Source organism: Mesoplodon densirostris, chromosome 15 (genome assembly GCF_025265405.1).
Source record: "Mesoplodon densirostris isolate mMesDen1 chromosome 15, mMesDen1 primary haplotype, whole genome shotgun sequence".
Classification (NCBI taxonomy): domain Eukaryota; kingdom Metazoa; phylum Chordata; class Mammalia; order Artiodactyla; family Ziphiidae; genus Mesoplodon; species Mesoplodon densirostris.
Genome location: NC_082675.1, coordinates 45,472,501 through 45,490,168, shown reverse-complemented (window position 1 = coordinate 45,490,168; position 17,668 = coordinate 45,472,501).

Here is a 17,668-nt window from a genome sequence, read left to right as displayed (position 1 = left end):
AGTTCTATTTGTAGATTTTTAAGGAACCTCCATACTGTTCTCCATAGTGGCTGTACCAATTCACATTCCCACCAGCAGTGCAAGAGTGTTCCCTTTTTTCCACACCCTCTCCAGCATTTATTGTTTCTAGATTTTTTGATGATGGCCATTCTGACTGGTGTGAGATGATATCTCATTGTAGTTTTGATTTGCATTTCTCTAATGAGTAAAGATGTTGAGCATCCTTTCATGTGTTTGTTGGCTGTCTGTATATCTTCTGTGGAGAAATGTCTATTTAGGTCTTCTGCCCATTTTTGGATTGGGTTGTTTGTTTTTTTGCTATTGAGCTGCATGAGCTGCTTATAAATTTTGGAGATTAATCCTTTGTCAGTTGCTTCATTTGCAAATATTTTCTCCCATTCTGAGGGTTGTCTTTTGGTCTTGTTTATGGTTTCCTTTGCTGTGCAAAAGCTTTGAAGTTTCATTAGGTCCCATGTGTTTATTTTTGTCTTTATTTCCATTTCTCTAGGAGATGGGTCAAAAAGGATCTTGCTGTGATTTATGTCATAGAGTGTTCTGCCTATGTTTTCCTCTAGGAGTTTGATAGTGTCTGGCCTTACATTTAGGTCTTTAATCCATTTTGAGCTAATTTTTGTGTATGGTGTTAGGGAGTGATCTAATCTCATACTTTTACATGTCCCTGTCCAGTTTTCCCAGCACCACTTATTGAAGAGACTGTCCTTTCTCCACTGTACATTCCTGCCTCCTTTATCAAAGATAAGGTGACCATATGTCCGTGGGTTTATCTCTGGGCTTTCTATCCTGTTCCATTGATCTATCTTTCTGTTTTTGTGCCAGTACCATACTGTCTTGATTACTGTAGCTTTGTAGTATAGTCTGAAGTCAGGGAGCCTGATTCCTCCAGCTCCATTTTTCGTTCTCAAGATTGCTTTGGCTATTCGGGGTCTTTTGTGTTTCCATACAAATTGTGAAATTTTTTGTTCTAGTTCTGTGAAAAATGCCATTGGTAGTTTGATAGGTATTGCATTGAATCTGTAGATTGCTTTGGGTAGTAGAGTCATTTTCACAATGTTGATTCTTCCAATCCAAGAACATGGTACATCTCTCCATCTATTTGTATCATCTTTAATTTCTTTCATCAGTGTCTTATAATTTTCTGCATACAGGTCTTTTGTCTCCTTAGGTAGGTTTATTCCTAGATATTTTATTCTTTTTGTTGCAATGGTAAATGGGAGTGTTTCCTTGATTTCACTTTCAGATTTTTCATCATTAGTATATAGGAATGCCAGAGATTTCTGTGCATTAATTTTGTATCCTGCAACTTTACCAAATTCATTGATTAGCTCTAGTAGTTTTCTGGTAGCATCTTTAGGATTCTCTATGTATAGTATCATGTCATCTGCAAACAGTGACAGCTTTACTTCTTCTTTTCTGATTTGGATTCCTTTTATTTCCTTTTCTTCTCTGATTGCTGTGGCTAAAACTTCCAAAACTATGTTGAATAAGAGTGGTGAGAGTGGGCAACCTTGTCTTGTTCCTGATCTTAGTGGAAATGGTTTCAGTTTTTCACCATTGAGGACGATGCTGGCTGTGGGTTTGTCATATATGGCCTTTATTATGTTGAGGAAAGTTCCCTCTATGCCTACTTTCTGCAGGGTTTTTATCATAAATGGGTGTTGAATTTTGTCAAAAGCTTTCTCTGCATCTATTGAGATGATCATATGGTTTTTCTCCTTCAACTTGTTAATATGGTGTATCACATTGATTGATTTGCGTATATTGAAGAATCCTTGCATTCCTGGAATAAACCCCACTTGATCATGGTGTATGATCCTTTTAATGTGCTGTTGGATTCTGTTTGCTAGTATTTTGTTGAGGATTTTTGCATCTATGTTCATCAGTGATATTGGCCTGTAGTTTTCTTTCTTTGTGACATCCTTGTCTGGTTTTGGTATCAAGGTGATGGTGGCCTCGTAGAATGAGTTTGGGAGTGTTCCTCCCTGTGCTATATTTTGGAAGAGTTTGAGAAGGATAGGTGTTAGCTCTTCTCTAAATGCTTGATAGAATTCGCCTGTGAAGCCATCTGGTCCTGGGCTTTTGTTTGTTGGAAGATTTTTAATCACAGTTTCAATTTCAGTGCTTGTGATTGGTCTATTCATATTTTCTATTTCTTCCTGAGTCAGTCTTGGCAGGTTGTGCATTTCTAAGAATTTGTCCATTTCTTCCAGGTTGTCCATTTTATTGGCATAGAGTTGCTTATAGTAATCTCTCATGATCTTTTGTATTTCTGCAGTGTCAGTTGTTACTTCTCCTTTTTCATTTCTAATTCTATTGATTTGAGTCTTCTCCCTTTTTTTCTTGATGAGTCTGGCTAATGGTTTATCAATTTTGTTTATCTTCTCAAAGAACCAGCTTTTAGTTTTATTGATCTTTGCTATCGTTTCCTTCATTTCTTTTTCATTTATTTCTGATCTGATTTTTATGATTTCTTTCCTTCTGCTAACTTTGGGATGTTTTTGTTCTTCTTTCTCTAATTGCTTTAGGTGCAAGGTTAGGTTGTTTATTCGAGATATTTCCTGTTTCTTAAGGTGTGATTGTATTGCCATAAACTTCCCTCTTAGAACTGCTTTTGCTGCATCCCATAGGTTTTGGGTCGTCGTGTCTCCATTGTCATTTGTTTCTAGGTATTTTTTAATTTCCTCTTTGATTTCTTCAGTGATCACTTCGTTATTAAGTAGTGTATTGTTTAGCCTCCATGTGTTTGTATGTTTTACAGCTTTTTTCCTGTAATTGATATCTAGTCTCATAGCATTGTGGTCGGAAAAGATACTTGATACAATTTCAATTTTCTTAAATTTACCAAGGCTTGATTTGTGACCCAAGATATGATCTATCCTGGAGAATGTTCCATGAGCACTTGAGAAAAATGTGTATTCTGTTGTTTTTGGATGGAATGTCCTATAAATATCAATTAAGTCCATCTTGTTTAATGTATCATTTAAAGCTTGTGTTTCCTTATTTATTTTCATTTTGGATGACCTGTCCATTGGTGAAAGTGGGGTGTTAAAGTCCCCTACTATGATTGTGTTACTGTCGATTTCTCCTTTTATGGCTGTTAATATTTCCCTTATGTATTGAGGTGCTCCTATGTTTGGTGCATAAATATTTACAATTGTTATATCTTCTTCTTGGATTGATCCCTTGATCATTATGTAGTGTCCTTCTTTGTCTCTTCTAGTAGTCTTTATTTTAAAGTCTATTTTGTCTGATATGAGAATTGCTACTCCAGCTTTCTTTTGGTTTCCATTTGCATGGAATATCTTTTTCCATCCCCTTACTTTCAGTCTGTATGTGTCTCTAGGTCTGAAGTGGGTCTCTTGTAGACAGCATATAAATGGGTCTTGTTTTTGTATCCATTCAGCCAGTCTGTGTCTTTTGGTGGGAGCATTTAGTCCATTTACATTTAAGGTGATTATTGATATGTATGTTCCTATTCCCATTTTCTTAATTGTTTTGGGTTCGTTATTGTAGTTCTTTTCCTTCTGTTGTGATTCTTGCCTAGAGAAGTTCCTTTAGCATTTGTTGTAAAGCTGGTTTGGTGGTGCTGAACTCTCTCAGCTTTTGCTTGTCTGTAAAGGTTTTAATTTCTCCATCAAATCTGAATGAGATCCTTGCTGGGTAGAGTAATCTTGGTTGCAGGTTTTTCTCCTTCATCACTTTAAGTATGTCCTGCCACTCCCTTCTGGCTTGTAGAGTTTCTGCTGAGAGATCAGCTGTTATCCTGATGGGGATTCCCTTGTGTGTTATTTGTTGTTTTTGCCTTGCTGCTTTTAATATGATTTCTTTGTGTTTAATTTTTGACAGTTTGATTAATATGTGTCTTGGTGTATTTCTCCTTGGATTTATTCTGTATGGGACTCTCTGTGCCTCCTGGACTTGATTAACTATTTCCTTTCCCATATTAGGGAAGTTTTCAACTATAATCTCTTCAAATATTTTCTCAGTCCCTTTCTTTTTCTCTTCTTCTTCTGGAACCCCTATAATTCGAATGTTGGTGCGTTTAATGTTGTCCCAGAGGTCTCTGAGACTGTCCTCTGTTCTTTTCATTCTTTTTTCTTTATTTTGCTGTGCAGCAGTTATTTCCACTATTTTATCTTCCACCTCACTTATCCGTTCTTCTGCCTCAGTTATTCTGCTATTGATCCCATCTAGAGTATTTTTTATTTCATTTATTGTGTTTTTAATCGATGCTTGATTCGTCTTTAGTTCTTCTAGGTCCTTGTTAACTGTTTCTTGCATTTTGTCTATTCTATTTCCAAGATTTTGGATCATCTTTACCATCATTATTCTGAATTCTTTTTCAGATAGACTGCCTATTACCTCTTCATTTGTTAGGTCTGGTGGGTTTTTATCTTGCTCCTTCTCCTGCTGTGTGTTTTTCTGTCTTCTCATTTTGCTTATGTTACTGTGTTTGGGGTCTCCTCTTTGCAGGCTGCAGGTTCGTAGTTCCCGTTGTTTTTGGTGTCTGTCCCCAGTGGCTAAGGTTGGTTTAGTGGGTTGTGTAGGCTTCTTGGTGGAGGGGACTACTGCCTGTGTTCTGGTGGATGAGGCTGGATCTTGTCTTTCTGGTGGGCAGGTCCACGTCTGGTGGTGTGTTTTGGGGTGTTTGCGGACTTTTTATGATTTGAGGCAGCCTCTCTGCTAATGGGTGGCGTTGTGTTCCTGTCTTGCTAGTTGTTTGGCATAGGGTGTCCAGCACTGTAGCTTGCTGGTCGTTGAGTGAAGCTGGGTGCTGGTGTTGAGATGGAGATCTCTGGAAGATTTTCGCCGTTTGATATTATGTGGAGCTGGGAGGTCTCTTGTGGACCAGTGTCCTGAAGTTCGCTCTCCCACCTCAGAGGCACAGCACTGACTCCTGGCTCCTCAATTTGGGATGATTTGTTGTCTATTCATGTATTCCACAGATGCAGGGTACATGAAGTTGATTGTGGAGCTTTAATCCGCTGCTTCTGAGGCTGCTGGGAGAGGTTTCCCTTTCTCTTCTTTGTTCTCACAGCTCCTGGGTCTCAGCTTTGGATTTGGCCCCGCCTCTGCGTGTAGGTCGCTGGAGGGCGTCTGTTCTTCGCTCAGAAAGACAGGGTTAAAGGAGCAGCCTCTTCGGGGACTCTGGCTCACTCAGGCCGGGCGGGAGGGAGGGGCACGGAGTGCGGGGCGTGCCTGCAGCGGCAGAGGTCGGCGTGATGTTGCACCAGCCCGGGGCGCGCCGTGCGTTCTCCCAGGGAAGCCGCCCCTGGATCCCGGGACCCCGGCAGTGGCAGGCTGCACAGGCTCCCGGAAGGGCGGTGTGGACAGTGTCCTGCGCTCGCACACAGGCTTCTTGGCGGCGGCAGCAGCAGCCCCAGCGTCCCACGCCTGTCTCTGGGCTCCGCGCTTTCAGCCGCGACTCGCGCCCGTCTCTGGAGCTCCTTTACGCGGCGCTCTTAATCCCCTCTCCTCGCGCACCAGGAAACCAAGAGGGAAGAAAAAGTCTCCTGCCTCTTCGGCAGCTCCAGAGTTTTCCCGGAATCCCTCCCGGCTAGCTGTGGCACATTAGCTCCCTTCAGGCTGAGTTCTCGCCGCCAGTCCCAGTCCTCTCCGTGCGCTCTGACCGAAGCCCGAGCCTCAGCTCCAGCGCCGCCGGCCCTGGCGGGGGAGCAGACAAGCCTCTCGGGCTGGTGAGTGCCGCTTGGCACCGCTCCTCTCTGCGGGAATCTCTCTGCTTTGCCCTACCCAGGTATGTGGGGAGTTTCTTGCCTTTTGGGAGGTCTGGGGTCTTCTGCCAGCGTTCAGTAGTTGTTCTGTAGGAGTTGTTGCACGTGTAGCTGTATTTCTGGTGTATCTGTGAGGAGGAAGGTGATCTCCGCGTCTTACTCTTCCGCCATCTTGTATCATGTATTCTTTAACATTCGCCGTGTTTTATTAAGTCAACACATATACCTTGATGCATCAAAATGCTTTTTCAATGAAATCACTGGACTGCAAAATAATTGTTCTGTTTTTCTACATCATTTAACCAGCAATGATTTTTGCCATGTTTTTCTATGTAATTAAATGTGTCTGTGAATCATTAATGCCATCTAAAAGTAAAACATCCATAAAATTGTTGATTTGACAGTACTATAAACATGAGGCATGAATGTTCTCAGGTTTTCTGAGAGGCAAAACCTCTTTTGGGAAACAATATTTTGCCACTATGGGACATTTAATTCTTAACCAAATACCAAGCTAATTACTCTAGCTTAAATAGCATTCAGAGACTTCTATTTTGGCATAGTATTTCAAATATTCTTGACTGTAAGATTATTCTAGATGATCAATAGCTTTTAAGAGTAAGCCCATCTTCAATTTAAAATAATCATGAACTTATTCCAAGAGGAATTTCAAATGATAACCATTATTATTTTGAACAATAATTAAATATCTCAATTAAGATTAGCACAAGGCCAAACAAAAGACTGGTACTAGCACAGGAACAAGAATCAGTCAGTATTTCCTATCTTTCAAAAATGTGTCTTTTAAAAAATTTTGTATTTGTTTTGTTTCCTTTGTTTTTGTTGAATATTTGGAAAACCAATATTCTCTATATGGGGGAGGGAGATACCAATATTCTTTCACATACATTCATCTTATTAGGCCAATTATTTTTCCCTAAAAAAATTTGGTTAAATTGAGCAGAATACTTAGAACATTTAAGTAGTTTTTATTAAATATAGTGTATGAGGAAAGGTATGATATTTCCATCACATTGACTTGACTTGAGATACCATTTCTGCCATACTTAGCTATTTAATTGCAAGAAAACCATTTGAACTCTCTCAAACTTACTTATTCTTTACAATAGAAAAACATACCTCACATATTTCATAGATTTCTTAGGATGTGTTCAAAACTTTTAACAGTTCATAGAATATAATAAATGCACACGAAGTAGTAGCTATTTGCATATTCTTCTTACATGGAAGTATCTGGATCACTTGTTTACAGTGTCCAAATGTATTAAAAAATTAGGTGATTATTCTCTTTGACAGACTCTATTTTTTAATCATTCACTCATTTAATAAACATTTATTTAACACTTATTATGTGTCTCTACAGAACTAGGGATATAGATATAAGTAAAGCAAAACTTTTGCCTCAAGAAATTTACAGTATTATTAGAACCATAACAGTTCTTATTTATTGAAAAAATGTCATATAAAAAGAATTGCATTAAACATTTTTAAAACATTATATTTTAATGAAATATATGTTTCATGAAACATATACTAAACATATATTAAAATATATGTTTAATGAAAACTGTTCTCAAAGTCAGGGTTTGAACCTTTATTATATTCTGACCTTTAAACCCTAGTTCTCGATGGTACAACATACTACTATGGAAACAGGAAGCACATTTTGATAGAGGAAGACAAGAGCAATAATTAATTTGCTTAATGACAAATATCTACTTTTTTGCCGTTTATTTTTCAAATGATTTTGGAAGAGGAAAACAAATGGGTTTTATTTCTTTAAATTTTTCTTTAAATAATATGTTTATTCGCTCACAGTTCTGGGTGCTAGAAGTCTGAAATCAAGGTGTCAGCTCTACAGAGGAATCTTTATTTGCTTCTGCTAGCTTCTGGTGGCCTCAAGCATTCCTTGGCTCGTGGTAGCTTAACTCCAGTTCATGACTCTTCTTATTAGAAAATAAGAAATATGTGCTCTCCTTTTCTTATTAGAACACTAGTCATTAGATTTATTGTCTACTCTAAATTAAGCATATCATCTCGATGTTCTTACTGACACATCTGCAAAGACTCTATTTCCAAATAAGGTCACATTCTGAGGTTCTAGATGGATGTGAGTTTTGAGGGACACTGTGCTACCCACACAATTTATAGTCTGTAAATTATTATAGCAGAAATTTTGTATCCAAAATGCAGCAATATATATTCTTTTATTAAATTAATGCAATTTATTAATTTTCTGGGGCATATGTAATACAAAATTTGTCTTTAAGTAAAATATGCCTTGAAATTTATTTATGCATGTCTATTTATTTATACATGTCTATTACTATATGTGATAGGTATGCATGGAGTCCCAAATTTATGGATTACCTTTTAGTCTCAAAATCTAGTAAAGAATCCAAGCATATAACAACTAATTACAAAAAAATCATTTAGTTATATATGGGATGTGTAGAATAAGGCAAATGAACAAGTATTCTGAATACTTATATCAGATAGATTTGATCAAATCTTGGAAATTGGATTCCTTGAGGAAGTAATGTCTAAATTGAGATTATAAGAAGACTAAGAATTAACTAATTAAAGAGAATTTATCTATGCTTCCACTATCTATGCTTTCATTGATTCTGAACAATCTCTAGTATAAAATCAGTTATTCCAGTTTTCTGAGGAACGTGTTAGTTAACACTCCTTTTGTTTATTCACTCTTATAGTATGACCTAATATCCCCCAAAGAGAAACCAATGAATTGCCCTGTGAGTAGGCAACATGACCTCACTTTTACATTAACTTTTCACATTTAGATGCAGTTGGACAGAAACAGTAGGAATACTTCAAGAGTAAACCCCCCCTAATTTGACCTCTAAACTCTTCTGAAAAATCTTGTTTTATAACAGTAATATTATAGGTAGAACTCATCCAACTTAACACTAAACTATAGTCCTTGGTAGATTTCAGAGAACTCTCATTTGTAGGGAAAAGCTTGTAAGTACTGTATTTATTCTAACATCATTGCTTTCATCTATTATGTATAAATGGACCTGCTGATGAAGATATATATATGTATATATACATATGTATATATATGTTTTAATATATATATATGTACACTTAATATATATATATATATATATATATATATATATATGTACATATATATATTAATCCAGCCAGGCTTTTACTATCTATCATGTACAGTAGGACTGCTAGATTACTGCTTCTGTATATTTTTCCATTCCTTGGTAATTCTAGGAAAATGGGGATTCTTTTTTACTTGTTCATATCACTTTATTTCTTTTATTTAATTGGAGTATAATTACTTTACAATGTTGTGTTAGTTTCTGCTGTACAATGAAGTGAATCAGCTATATGTATATCTATATCCCCTCCCTCTTGGACCTCCCTCCCAATCCTCTCATCCTACCCACGTAGGTGGTCACAGAGCACCGAGCTGAGCTCCGTGTGCTATACAGCAGGTTCCCACTAGCTATCTATTTTACACATGGTAGTGTATTTATGTCAAACCTAATCTCCCAGTTTGTCCCACCCTCCCCATCCCTACTGTTTCCACATGTCTGTTCTCTACATCTACATCTCTATTCCTGCTCTGCAAGTAGGTTTATCTGTACCATTTTTCTAGATTCTACAGATATGTGTTAATATACGATATTTGTTTTTCTCTTTCTGGCTTACTTCACTCTGCATGATAGACTCTAGGTCCATCCACATCTCTACAAATGACCCAGTTTCATTCCTTTTTATGGCTGAGTAATATTCCATTGTATATATGTGCCACATCTTCTTTATCCATTCATCTGTTGTTGGACATTTAGGTTGTTTCCATGTCCTGGCTATTGTAAATAGTACTGCAATGAACATTGGGGTACATGAGTCCTTTTGAATTATGGTTTTCTCAGGGTATATGCCCAGTAGTGGGATTGCTGGGTCATATGGTAGTTCTATTTTTAGTTTTTAAAGGAACCTCCATAGTGTTCTCCATAGTGGCTCTATCAATTTACATTCCCACCAACAGTGCAGGAGGGTTCCCTCTTCTCTGCACCCTATCCAGCATTTATTGTTTCTAGATTTTTTGATGATGACCATTATGACTGGTGTGAGGTGATACCTCATAGTAGTTTTAATTTGCATTTCTCTAATAATGAATGGTGTTGAGCATCTTTTCATGTGCCTCTTGGCCATCTGTATGTCTTCTTTGGTGAAATATCTATTTAGGTGTTCTGCCCATTTTTAAATAAGGTTGCTTTTTTTTTTATATTGAGCTCCATGAGCTGTTTGTATAGTTTGGAGATTAATCCTTTGCAAATATTTTCTCCCATTCTGAGGGTTGTCTTTTCATCTTGTTTAGACAAGAGTCTCTACAAGCTTGTTCCTTAAACAACAGACGACTGAAGTGAAAAATCTCAGTGACCATAACATTAAGGTTAATTGATGCTATTAAAAATAAGTCAAAATATCTGAGTAAGATTGTCCCATGTGGAAACATGTCTACTTTCTGATAATATGGTTGACTGCTTTCTATGAATACCTTCCATGGAATATCCTAGGAGCCCAGAGAGGAAAGAGGAAATTTAATAAATAATCCTCTGTCACAAACAAGCAAGCCCATATGAGACAATCTTAGAATAACAAGGTGACAATTTAATTTAATCTAATTTAATCAAACACATTCATATTCATATCTCTATTGTACCAGTAAGACCTTCCCTTAGATGGTGACTGTTTGCAACTTTTGTGGTCTCTTATCAGTTAAACAGTCAACTGAAGCCCTGTTTCCAATATGATTCAATCATAACAGTGATTAAAATGACTACAGAAAAACTCCTCTTTGTTGGGTTAGCAGTTTTGCATATATCAGTTGGGAACAAATGCACATAATTCTGTTGAATACATGATGGTACTCTTATCCTTCTATTTTCAGTATTGAAAACCAATTTAAAAAAGATGTTTGATTATATCCTCCACGGCTCTTAATTGGGCAAATTTTCCTCCTTTATTTTAAAGTATAATAACCCACTGCATAGAAATGGTTGTACATTTGTCATATACGTCCCTTCACTAGTGTTTGAGAAGCAAACTTCTTACCTGCCAATTGCAAAATTCATTTAAATTCTGATCACCAGACATCAATCAAGGACACTCTTCCAAGCACTGAGCTCATCTCCACAGGTGCATGAGTAAATTTGTCTTTTCTCCTAGAGCCATCTGTACCCTAGACAGAATGATTATGCAGAACATTTCCATACAATGTTAAAAGTGCTATAAAAACAACATATATTTATTGGTTTCTCACTTTGTGCCTGGGACTGTTCCGAGCATTCTTCATGCACTAACTCATTTAATCCTATATACCATCACCATGGAAAAAAGTTACAAGGCAAATTTAAGTAATTGGCCAAATGTCACAAAACTAAAAGGTGGGAAAAATACTACTTTTTTACACTTCAGACAAATCACTAATTAATATGTTTATACATTGGCAGAAATAATACTTATTGGTCCTCTGTGCTTTTTATCCTAACTCCTTCCACCTTCTGAAGGACTTTGTTAATCCTTTCTTGTTTCTTCCACATAAAACTTCTCTCTTAACTCCATTCTTCACATTAACATTTAAATATACTCAAGTCTCCTGTCTTACAACAAACAATAATAAGTATAGGAGTACATTAATGTCTTATACCAGGATTTGTTGTTGTTGTTATTGTTGTTTCAATACAATCCTTTTCTAGGAAACATTACCCTTTCCCAGGGCTTCTGTTATCATTAGTGTGGCAATAACTCCAAATTTATAACTTCAGTTCTTAACTCCTGGTACCATGCAATAAGTGATCTTCAGTGTCCCCTGCTTCAGTAAATGGCATCTTTATACACCCATTTTGCACGTCAGAAACCTAGAAGTCACCCTGCCTTCCAAGCCTCTCTTTCACTCCATTACAATATCCTGCAAGTTTTTACTTTCTAATTCTCAAATTTATCCACTTATCTCCATCTCATATCACATGACCCTAGATCAAGCTATGACCTTTTTTCCTATCTGGAAAGAAATAGCCTCAAAATGGATTTCCCTTCTTTCACTTTTTCCATGCTGCAATTTAGTATCCACTCTATAATGATGATGATTATTTCAAAACATAAATGTGACGAAGACATTTCTCCCATTAAACCCCATCAGTAGTTTCAAATATCTTCTTTGACAGAAATCTTTAGCATAGCCAACAAAGTCTTATACGGTCTGGTGCCTTACTACTGACCTGACAACACTGCCTAGTGTTTAAAATATTTTTTCAGGAAGAATTTCTGTTTCTTTAGCTAAAATTTTAAGTTGGGGGTCTTAGAAAGAACTGTTTCAAAGTATGAAATATATAACTCAGAAAAATGCAAGTGAATTTTTCAAGGAATTTAGTCTATTGTGCCTGCACTTTCTTCAATTTTCTAAGAAAATTATTCTTACCTGAAATTTGCTAGCACTAAGATTTAATGGGCATAATGCATGTGACAGTCTTTCTCAGAAAATGAACACAAAGAAAATGAAAAAGAGTGATTGACAGAAATGTAAATTCAAGAGAGCAGAGAATAAACTGGGAAAGTATATGTCCGGATAACTATATGACACTAAAAGCTATTAAAGGTGACAGTGGCTTCATTCTTTGTCCGTGCTGTGTTTTATGCAAAATACACTCAGACTAGACCTGGAGTGACCTCTCCTCAAATGGCACAGCTTGGGGTTTTTGAATGCATCTCAGATTGGCATTATATTTTATTCATTTTTGTGCTGACAGTGGCAACTGTATCTAATAATATAAAGACTGTAGATTCTGCCTGTATGATATTCAGGTCACTTCTACGCCACAGTTGTCTAGGTCTCTCTCTCTTAGACAATTGTGGTGTAGCCTGTCTGAGTGTACAAATTGGGGCAAGGGGTGAAGTGCTGGAGGAGGAGCTTCAACACTTTTTGAGAAGCAACTTTTGTGGTCCCTGGTAAGTGCAAACAGAATCAGTAATAATCACTCAAGAAGTGAAGGTGACTATGGTAGTACTTTCCAGATCATACGTCATTCTGTCTGAGAAATCCTACGGAGGGAAAAAAGAAAATGCAATTGAAGTGCTTTCCACAGTGCCTTCTCCCACCTCCACCTATTATATATTTTTCTTCAAAGTGTTTGCCTATAAATCCTGACCTTCCTGCTTGTAGTGTGAAGTCAAGTTACCCCAGAAATGGAGCTGTGTTAGATATGGGATTTTCTGTCCTCCTGGTCTTGCAATTGTGTTTTCTTTCACTGCTAGCACTGCTATGTCTTGTCCATTTTTATGAGGAGGTAAATGCAAACTCTTATTCACAGGGCCTTCTATAATGTCTCATGTATTTGAGACCCCAACTGTCAGAATTGTATAAAACTTTGACATAAACATAATCTCAGTGCTGAAAATTGACCCAAACTATTGCAGACTTTTAGAGCTGCATACTTCCCAGCTATGAGAAGGGAAGAATTCAGGTGACTATAAAAAAGGGTTGTCCACAGTTACTGATGTCTGAAGATGGAAAATAAAAGCTATATTAGGGCCTGCCTGGTGGCACAGTGGTTGAGAGTCCGCCTGCTGATACAGGGGACACGGGTTCGTGCCCCAGTCCGGGAAGATCCCACATGCTCGGAGCGGCTGGCCCGTGAGCCATGGCCACTGAGCCTGCGTGTCCGGAGCCTGTGCTCCGCAACGGGAGAGGCCACAACAGTGAGAGGCCAGCACACCGAAAAAAAAAAAAAAAAAAAAGCTATATTAGGAGTTTTCTGTCCCCTTATCATGACAGTTTTTTAATCATAAATTGGACAACTACATGATTAAGTTGATATAAAAAGACATCTTTAGGAACCTTATGAATGAAGTATCTTTTGAGTCCCTATGTTACTAAAACAGTTTTCCTATCTATTTAATAACATGTAAAATGAGAATTATTAAATTTATCTAAATAAGTAAGCTAAAAACAATGAAAACACTCTTAGTAAAAGTTCTCTACATAAGCAGAAGCACCTGGAATGGAAACATAGTTGGTACCATAGGGGTTTGACACTGAGGCAAGTAAGGAAGATAGGGTTTCTGGTTGTTTGGGATAAACATTAAAAGCTGCTGAATTTATAAAGTGCAAAAATATCTTAGTGACCAAAAGAAAGAATAACTTAACAAAAGATTGACCTAATCTCTATTGTGAATACATCACCCATGTGATTTGTAGAAGGCTGGAGAAACAAAAGGAGATACAAGTGGGAACAGTGCCCATAGAATCAGCAAGAAAAAAAATCAATAACAAATTTGGTGTGTGTACTAAGGGAGAAAACATCTCTCTGTTGTGTTAGTAAAATGAGATTCGTTTAAATGGTGGGACCCAGGACTTTTGTTTAGGTGTGATAAATGGCACGCTATCAGTGAGCGTATTTTAGAGTTTCCAAGATTAAACTTATCTGTGGTTCTTGGGAAGAGACAATGGAGCAGCTGAGTTTTTGCAGTGTTCTTCAGCCTTCCTTCTCTTTTTATGGTAATTTTCTCTAAAATACTTAATAAAATTTAATCAAATATGAAATCTTATAAACAAACACTCACATAAATTTGATTTATGGCATAAAAACTGACACAGAACAGCTCATGTGCATTAACATTTGGAAAAGTAAACCTGTAACCGCCACAAAAGCAAGTGGGTACATGATATTTGTTATGTCACAGGGACAGAGTGATAGATTCTCAAACAAATAATTCAAATTAAGTCAATATAATTAATTAGATGCTATAGTGAAATAGAAATTTTAAGCAAGCAGCATCTTAAACCATAGTAAATCCTCTAGGATATAGATCCAGAGCCATTGAGAGGAAACATGTCATGATTCCTGGTCATCCATAAATCACCAGACAAAAGAGGATGGGAAGCATAGGAAACACTTTCTATTTCTGCTATATCCTCTTTTTCACTTAATGTCAGGGAGTTCAAATGGATTTTTGTGTGTAACCACCTTTAATTTTACTGTGAGCAGGCAATATCATATAAACTGGTAAATTCCCACTTCCTTCAAAAAACTCACTACCACCTAATAATACATTGTAAGTTGAGCATAGGGTCAGCTGGCACCCTATGAATAATTCAGTTTTATTAATTCATCTATATCAAAGACAATAAATTATGTAATATGTGCAAGTTTATACAGTGGAACTCACTTATGGTATTGAACATTCAGCTTACATTTTGGTGAAACTAAATACATGCCCAAAATAAAACATGGTCCTATTGAAAGATAGTCCACTGTGATATGAGGGTTTCAATAGAGGTAGCAACATGTTACCAAAAAAACAAAGACTGGAGGGGCTCTTGTTAATAAGACTAGGGTAAAATCTTGTATCTTGGGTTTGTTCATTTAATTTTTCATTAAATTCATTTATTCAATATATTTGTATTGTTGGAATACTATGTTCTAAGCACAGTAAAAAATGTTTGAAAAATAGTTTTAAAAAATAGTGTTAAAAGTTTTAGAATTTGATGGAAAAACATGCAAATAAATAGATGATTATAATAAAGTGTGCTATGAGAGGTAAAAACACAAGGTCTAGACATATGACTCTACATGCGCAGAATCCCCCAGTCACAAAAAAAAGCATATAATTCCCAGGGCATGACTGGCAAAGTGAGAGTAGGCAGTGTGGTAAGAGATGAGAAAAAGATCCTTTGGGGAGCAAATTATTTAGGAAAGATGAATAAAATGGTATTTAGAACCAGGTTGGGGAATCAACCTTTACAGGCAAAGGAACCATCTCTTCCACTCATAAAGGGTTAAAAATGACTATAGATATACACTGAAACAGTTAGATTTATTGGGGACAGGATGTGAGGCGCCCAAGTGTTTTCATACCTCGTAGCCTAAAAGTTCTCTGTAGAAAAGGAGGCAAGATATTTTGATAACTGAGAAATGGGAAGGGATTAGCTAAGATGGTTGAGTACGAAAATGACTATTTGGAAGAGGTATTATGAGAAACGACAAGAAGGTGAACAAGTAAAACGATTGCTAATAGAACTGAGTGTCCAGGGAGTATGAAAAAAAATGTGTAGAAGCATCAATCTGTATTGATGTATGATTTCCTCTAGCAAGTCTCAGCATCCTGAGTAGAGGAGGTAGATGGCTTTATTGAGCAACTTACAAAAATTTTTATGGCGCTTATGTCAAAAAATCATATAAGCCAGAAAAGCAATCCAAACAACCAGTTCAAACACTTTGCAAACTTCAAGTAAAGTGTTGATATGACTCACCACCAAGGCTGGGATTTATAGGAAATAAACTGAAGCAATAGGAATGGGAGAAAAATGAGGGAGGAGTTGAAAACCCAAAGACTTGATGAAGATAAATACTGTATAGTGAAAGTAATGAAGTGAGAGGCTGAAATAAATGGAGGCTCCGATCAGAGATTAATATTTTGAAATTTATTATATTGAAGGTAATAAAAATATAAATGATGATAAAATCTAACTGAGGCTAGGGGAATGGTTGTCTAAAGGAAGGTGGAATTTGAGAGAACTTGGATCCAGGATGTCAAACATCCATGAGAATAAGGTGTCTAGTGGTCTAGCCAGATACACTTTGAAGTTATTATAGAGGCTGTGATGATTTGAAATAGAAAAGAAATACTGTGAGCCATGTGCCCAAGGGCCTCAACAGATGACAATATCAAAGGCTGATAAATAGAGGTGAAGTTTCAAAGATAGGAAAGTTTTTGCATGAGCTAAACAACATTGCTTGGGAAGTAGCAATGGGAGTTAAGGAAGTGCAGATTCTGTCTATGACTAAATGGAGTAGGAATGAATGAAGCATGTCCCTGCAGGAGAAGCTGGCAGGCACAGGAAGAGTCAGACTTTGGCGGAGTCCAAATGTTGAAAAAAATATTTGGATGAGAATTTATGCATGTTTAAAGGGTTGGTCAGACATTGAAAAGTAATCAAGGGGAGGGAAATGCAGAGTAAATTAGGGATGATATTAGAGAAGAGGAAAGTTGATCAAGGAACTTGAATTTTACACATAGCTGTGAATGGAAAATTATGAAGTATGAAGAGCATTATTCAAAGTGTGGCAATGACGGCGGGGCTGGAAAAAGTAGCAAAGTCCAAATAATGAAATTTAATAGACTGTGTTTATAAGTTTTTACTTTAAAGAAGTTGGGGAGAAATTGAACATTTGGGGCAACAAAATGTCATAGTCTGATTCTCGATTTGAAATATTGTTCTGACTTCAGAGAGACTAGATTGGGGGCAAATGATGCTTGAACTAGGGAGAACAATTAAGAGGTTCATATAGCAAACCAAAAGAAAGATGATGATGGACAGATTTAGAATCACTGAGTGGGATGGGGAAAAGTGGGTCACTATAAGAGATACTTCAGGATGATTACTTGACAGGATTGTCATGTCAAACTCATGGAGAAGTTGTCAGATGATACGTGAAAAATACTGATGTAAGTGACAGTGATGCAAAGTTTCGTTAAGAGTACTAGTTTTGTAGGTTTTATATATGTATTGATGTTCTGAGCCACCAAACCATCTCCCTTGTCACAGAGCCTGGAAACCTAAAAACTGTATTCCCCAGAATCCTTTGCCAGCAGGGTCTTATTTTATACTGCAACAGGAACGTAAAGTTTTGAGATTCAAAAATCAGAAGGAAGTATATTTTCCTTCCTTTAGAGGCTTCAAGGAAGTGGGTGAACAGACTACATATATGAAGCTCTCATTGGTTTCCTGGAAAATTCCTTTGATTCTGGAGCTTCAGTGCTCCAGGAGTCTGAAATCATTAACAGTGATTTCCTGCAACACTTGCACTTCCTACTTGCATTAAATACAGCAGTGCTTCTCCCTGGTC